The 7,075-nt window shown below is 36.4% G+C and overlaps 1 pseudogene; it reads left to right on the top strand.

Moving 5' to 3' along the window:
* Window positions 1–2,498: 2,498 nt before the first annotated feature.
* On the top strand, window positions 2,499–2,968 carry LOC136306557 (transcription factor BTF3 pseudogene; annotated as a pseudogene).
* Window positions 2,969–7,075: the final 4,107 nt, after the last annotated feature.

Raw genomic sequence — 7,075 nt, 5'->3', positions numbered from 1 at the left:
ATGTTTCTCGTGTCTCTCCTTTTCTGTCTGTTTGTCCTTATCTGTCCCTCTCTCTCTCTCTGTCACACACACACACACACACACACACACACAAAGTAGCAACTGAGTAAACTGCTAATATGGCCTCTGATTATCAGGGGTGCTGCCACTAAAGCAAAACTCCCAGACTATTTGACTGACTCCTCTTTGCCTTAATAAAAATGACTTGAGAGATGTTTGTTTTTAGCACCTCTCTCTTTATGTGATGCCTGCCATCATTGCTCACCCAAGCATCTTCTTGTAGTTTCTTGAGTGTTTGAGATCCTTCCCCTCCTTGCCCCCTACCAAGCCAGTGTCCCATATTACCCATCTTTCTTACCTCATTCTCACCAAAGCATATCTGATGTGCATTCAATTCCCTCAGCGCAGGACTCCCACTGAAGCCATGTAGCAGAATTTGGTAATCAGATTGGCCTGGGTTTGAATTCTGACATGGCTACTTATTAACTCTGAGACCTTGGGTGAAGTATTTAACCCTTTTGAGCATCAGTATGTTCATAAATAAAATGGATATAATAGGAGTATCTAACAAGGTTGTCTTGAGGATGAAAACACGTAATATGCTTTAAATGGCTAATATGATAGTTGAAAAACATTAGGGGATCAATAAATAAAGATATTATAACTGATTTGATAACTCACACTATTTTTTTACATTAGTAAAAATCTAGCAAAATATATAAAAATTTTATGAGAAAAGTATAAAACTTTATTAGGAGAAATTAAGGAAGACCTAAATAAATGAAGTGATATGCCATATCCATGGATTGAAAGAGTCAAAATACTAAGGTTTTAAGGTTTTCCCAAACCAATTTACATGCTTCATGTAAACCCAATAAAAATCTCTAAGTTTTTAATTGATCAGCTGATATTAAAATTTATGAAAAAGTGCAAAAATCCTCATAGTATTTAAGAAACTTTTGAAGAAGAGTAACAAAGAGAGAGGATTTGTTCTACCAAATATCAAGACAATGTGAAACTATATCAATCATGACTGTGTGGTATTGATGCAAATAAACAGACCCATGGTAAAGAATAGAAGTACTCAAAATGGACTCATGCATATATTGATATGATTTATGACAAATCAGATATTGTAGAACAATTGAGGAAATAATGACCTTCTCACTAAGTGGTGCTGGAATAATTAGGTATCTAAGTGGGAAAAGAATGAACCTCGGCCCCTGCCTTACACCGTCACACAAAAATCATCTCAAACTGGGTTATCACTTAAATGTGAAAAGAAAACATTTAAATTGTTCATATGATTACAAATATCTTTATGACATTAGGCAAAGTTTTAAAATATAAAAGAAAAAAATATAAAAGGAAATATAAGACATTAAAATTAAGTAAACTCATAAAAAGATGTGAAAACACAAGCAACAGAATGAGATATTAACACAAATCAACAAAGGAACTGCATTCACAAGTCAATTAGAAAAAGACAGACAACCCAATTTAAGAATGTGTGAAAGACTTGAATGAACACTTTGCAAAAAGGAAATGCAAACAACGCACAAGGTCATTTATAATGTGGAAGTACAAGCCAAAATCATGTTCAGATCCCAGCACACACACATGAGTGGTAAAATGAACAATTTGAACATAACGAGCGTTGGCTGGGATATAAAGTAATGAGATCTCTCATACATTGCTGATGGGAGTAGAAATTAGGATAATTACTTTGGAAAAACAGTTCACATTTTGTAATAAAATTGGAGCTACACATACCTCATCATACACCATCCCATTCCTGGGTATATCCCAAGAGAAATGGAGGCACTTATGTAAGAGGAGACATGTATATGAGTGTTCTAAACAGAATTTTGATAATAGTAATATTAAGTTGTAAATGAGCTAAATGTTTACCAATAGTGAAATGGCCATTAAACATTAAGTGGATTATGTACATACTCTGTAAGAGGAGTGGCAATCGCTATTTCATGTGGCGTTCTCTTTCCCACAGAGCTTTCTCACCAGACCCTGGAGAACTGCTGACCAGCTTAGAAAGCTTGTGGAGTTGGGTGTTTGGCACTGGTTCAGCCATCTACAGCCAGCACATCATGCTACACTGTAGAATGTGTGGCCTTGGTGTCTAGGGAGCCATGGGCATGACAGTCACTGACAGGGTTGATGCATAGTTCGGTACATGGGTTCGGTACATGGGTAGTGATGATGCTCCTCTTCATGTTCATTCTTTTTTGGGTCCCTGCTTGAATTCTGATTTAATCCTTCTGGATCCTGATTCTCCTTTCTTGTATGGTCTCCCACTCCAAACACCCCCAAACCCTCAACTGCAGAACATAATTTATGTATTAAGCCCACAGTAGGGAGGCTCCATTACTGCTGTCTTCTAATATCCTCTGTAAAGAACCATTCATTTGATTCCCAGCTGGTCTTCCCAAGATCCCTGGAGCACCAAACCTAGTCCCCCTGCAAGACCCCGTTTTCTCTCCAACAAGATCAAAGAAATGATCATGAGCCAAAAGAAAGTCGCTCAACTGCAGGCACAGGTGCATATTGGTGGGAAAGGAGCTGTCCACAGAAGGAACTAAGGTGGTTCACAGAACAGCTACGGCAGAAGACAAAAACTTCAACTCTCCCTAATGAAGTTAAGGGTAAACAATATTTCTGGTAATGAACAAGTGAATATGTTCACAAACAAAGGAACAATGATCCACTTAACTGTGCTGAGATGAAGCAGCAGACAGAAATGCTGCCCAGCATCTCAAACCAGCATAGGACATGCAGTCTAACTGCTTGAAGGAGACTGGCTGAAGCTCTGCCCAAACCATCTGTGAATGGAAAAGCACTACTTGCTCCCAGAAAGGAGGATGATGATGAAGTTCCAGATCTTGCGCAGAATTGTGATGAGGCTTCCAAGAATGAAGTTGAGTCATTCCCAAGAATGATTCAACTGAATTGAATCAACTTGTGAAGAAGAGAAACTTAAAGAAGTTACCAGGGACTGCTAGTTTACATTCTGACTGCTTTGCCAAATTTTGTTCATGAATCTGATAAAATCTAGATCTCCAATATTTTTAAGCCCAAGCCCCTTGGACATTGAACACTGCAGATCTCTTCAGTTTTTGTTTATATACAAATCATTCTTTGTAGGTAATTAAGCTAAAGAAGCCTGGGAATAAACTTTGAAATAAAGGTTTTTTTTTAAAACCCCACATTCATTTAACCCACTCTTTGTTAATAAAAGGCACCTCTCAAGGAAGGCACTAGGAGTTTTCAGGACAATCTGGCATATCTCAAGGTGCATGTTCTTTGCACATTGAACCCTCTTCAAAAGGTACAAAGGAGACCCATTGCCAACTTCCCCCACCTTAGAGAGTTTTAGGTCTAGAAGCAACTGATTTGGACATAGGATTCCTTTCTGGAGCCTATGGACATTGTCCAAACCACATTCATGTGACCTGGCACAACATGCCTCACTTCATCTGTGCACAGCAGCACAGTGTGGCAGCTGAGAGAAGGGGCTCTGTGGCCCGGTTTCTGGGTCCATAATCCAGTCACTGTGCAATGTGAGCAAGCTGCTTTATCTCTTGGTGTCTCGATTTCCTTGTCTATAAAATGTCAATAATAACAGTAGCTGCTTCATAGGGCTATTGTGAGGTTTAGTTTAATTAATATATAAATGCTTATTATAGGTAGCATTCAGTAAGTCTAGGCTTTTTCCATCTAAAAGGCAATATATTTTCTGTGATTTTTAGACTTGGAGAGCTTATGCTGCTTTCTGCTGAAACAGAGAAATGAGCAAAGTGGATGGATGGGTTTCATTACCTGGAAAATGCACGAAAGCAAGCCTGTTCATTGCCTTATTCTAGGTGCCCAGCCCCATCCCTCATACAGTATAGACATTCAATAAATATTAGTTATTGGTTCACAAAGTGTTAAGAAATAGAATTTTAACCTGGCCTGTGGTGGCACAGTGGATAAAGCTTCGACCTGGAACACTGAGGTCACCAGTTCAAAACCCGGGGCTTGCCTGGTCAAGGCACATATGGGCATTGATGCTTCCTGCTCCTCCCCCACTTCTCTCTCTCTCTCTCTAAAAATAAATAAATAAAATTTTAAAAAAAATTTTTAAAGAAATAGAATTTTACAGAAGTAAATATTCTTAAAAAGGATTTTAATAACTTTTTATTTGCTGAAAGAAAATGCAATGATGCTTATAGTTTCTGGGGATATGCAATAATGATCGTTTATGTTTATTGAATACCTCTCGTCCCTACCTCTACCCTACCAGATATATTATGTAATCCTCATAACAGTCTCAGAGCTAGATGTTGGTAATTACATTCTGCAGATAAGAAATAATCACATTTTGCAGATACAGAGTTTGCAACCACAGAAGTCACAGTGCATAAAGTGGCAGAAAGGGGATTTGAACCAGGGCCATATGAATGGCTCTGAAGTCTGTGCCTTTCCTGCTGAACTATTTCACAGGTTAAAAGGAGAAGCTCTGTTTACTAACTCAAGCATCCAGAACCTTGGGAGTGATGCTTCACTCTGGGATGTTGACTTCATAGGCTTCTGAGATGGTCACTTGAATCATCAGTTCCTACATTTGTCATCAGAAACTGGCATTTATTTGAATAGAAAAAGAGGAAGACAAGTTAATGTACTAAATTCAAGTGCTTGATGAACTTCTCAGCATAAGCTTGGCTTGTTTGATTTTTCTTACTTTTTAAAAATGGAGAATAGAGCTGGTATATTATGCAAGGATCAAGGACTCAAAGATATATTGCAAAGCCAGGGGAAAATTAATTTCAAGTTTTTGTTATCATCTGAAAAAGAAGTTAATGCCTATTTACCTCCTAAACCAAATGGAAATATGCAGGATGCATTATTTATTAAGTTTTTAAAAATAATTAAGACAAATGCTAAAAATAACTATGCAATAAACCTCTTTTAAATATTTACCATAATACTACATTGCTAACATGACTTATATTCAGTCTGTGCCTTGATTTGGATATTTCATATTTCTACAGTTTATTTTATAGATCACTAATCAAAATTATACAGTGGCAATTCCTAATTATAATGATAAGTTTTCATAGACTGCGAAGTGAATGACAATTTTAAAATAAATGTTTTTGTTCTGAATGAATGCTTTCTGAAAAAATTTGTAATTATTGAGATTGTTATAATGTAAGGGGTGACAATTTCAAGTAATGGAAGGAAATAAGATTAACATTGGTTTACCGGCCACTAGTGGGTATTCCAGCTTTCATGGTGCACAGTAACAGAGCAACCAAAGTATAAATAAAAAGATAGATTTAACTATAGTAAGTTGTTTTATAAAGATTTATTTTGCCAAACTTAGCGAAAATCTGACATAAAATACTTGGTAAGTAATTATTATTATATACTTTAACTTGCTATAACTCTGCTTTATAAATTTTATAAAGTAAAGTTACTTCCCTACTTCATAAATCACCATTACTGTGGAACCGGTGGGCAGTTAGAAAATTTTACTACAAACACAGATACAAAAGTGGGCGGTGGGTATAAAAAGGTTAAAAAGGTTGACTACCCTTGGTCTAGGGGATTTACAAAAAACATTAAAACTTTCAAGGTAATACAATCAAAGACATTCACAAATCCTTTCAGTATCTATCTCTACTCTTTTGCCTAGTGGTACATGTTAATCTCAGGATTCCAGGAGGGGTGGGAGAGCTAAGATCAGTATAGGGTGGTATGTAAATTTTGCCTCATATTGAAAGAGAGAGTTCCTCAGATAACCTTAATCCTTTCAGAGAACTTAAAACCAAATGACCCTAGTTGTCTTGTACATCAGGAGACTTCTATTCTTTTCCCTCCATTTTCCAAAGAAAGAACAGGACAGAAAGCCTGACTTTTCCTTTAAAATGGCATTGCCGATACTAAGTTTTAAAGTTCTCTGGTACCTTACTACATTCCCCACTGGTTTTATATCCTAAGTAAAATCTTTGACTTAATTTACTGAAAAGCATGAGGCTGTTGTGGAGGGATATTAACTTATAACATGTAACAGGTATTTAACAGAGAGCATTAGTAGCAATACAGTTCATTAAAGAAACAAATGTTACTGATCAATTTCCTATAAACTGCACAGACCTTTTGCAACTTACATAAAACTAATTGGCTTTTATAATAATTTACTTTTAGTCAGAACTCTTAATTTAAAACTTTTAACCTTTAGTGACAATTAAATTGACTTTCTTTTTACCCTAGTTTCCCTTTTCCCAAAGTCTGATTGAAAGAAAGTCCTTAGTGAGTTTCTTCATACATTTGCCGTATGTAGACCAACCAGCTTCTGGTTTGTGGTTGGAGTAGGGTATGCTATCCTTCTACCTTGGCAGCAGTGGGTGTTGTCAGGATCATGGTGTGTGGAGCCATCCACGTGAGAGTCAGTCCTTGAGTGATGTACTGGATCTTCTGGTAATGTTGGAAGCATCTCTCAGGCAGTCTTTTGAACAGTTTGCTGAGTAACCTGTAAATCCTGCCAGTACTTAGGGAAGGGATGGTTACATTTCCTTTTATAATTTCCTTATTTTGCTTAATATTCATTTGGACATAAACTAAATACTCAGATATTATGCCTTTTGTAATAGATTCTAAGTTTGGCTTTTCTAATTATCCCTTTTCTGTTGGCAAAATCTTTTTCTAATTGGTTCTGAATAAACCTTTGGCAACAAGGGTCCCAAAACCACACTGGTTTTGGGTGGCATTTACTCATTTGAATTACTATGTTCTGATTTTGAAGCAAACTGGAAAAATATATAGAATAAACAGTAAAATTCAAACAGCTAATGTTAACAAATACTATACTAAGTGTCCTAATACAATAAAGTGACCAAAACTTAATAGATTATTGAACAAAGTTCTAACCAATATAACAGGATTCAAAATAAAATTCTTACAGTCTCAAATGTCCTTACCATGTTAACATAATTTCACTAAGTTCATGTTGACACCATTACTACTTCATATTACTTGCAAATGTAACTCAATTCCCACTTCGATCTGAGAACTG

This window comes from Saccopteryx bilineata, chromosome 5 (assembly GCF_036850765.1).
Source record: "Saccopteryx bilineata isolate mSacBil1 chromosome 5, mSacBil1_pri_phased_curated, whole genome shotgun sequence".
NCBI classification, from domain to species: domain Eukaryota; kingdom Metazoa; phylum Chordata; class Mammalia; order Chiroptera; family Emballonuridae; genus Saccopteryx; species Saccopteryx bilineata.
This window is presented reverse-complemented; position numbering and strand designations above follow the sequence as displayed.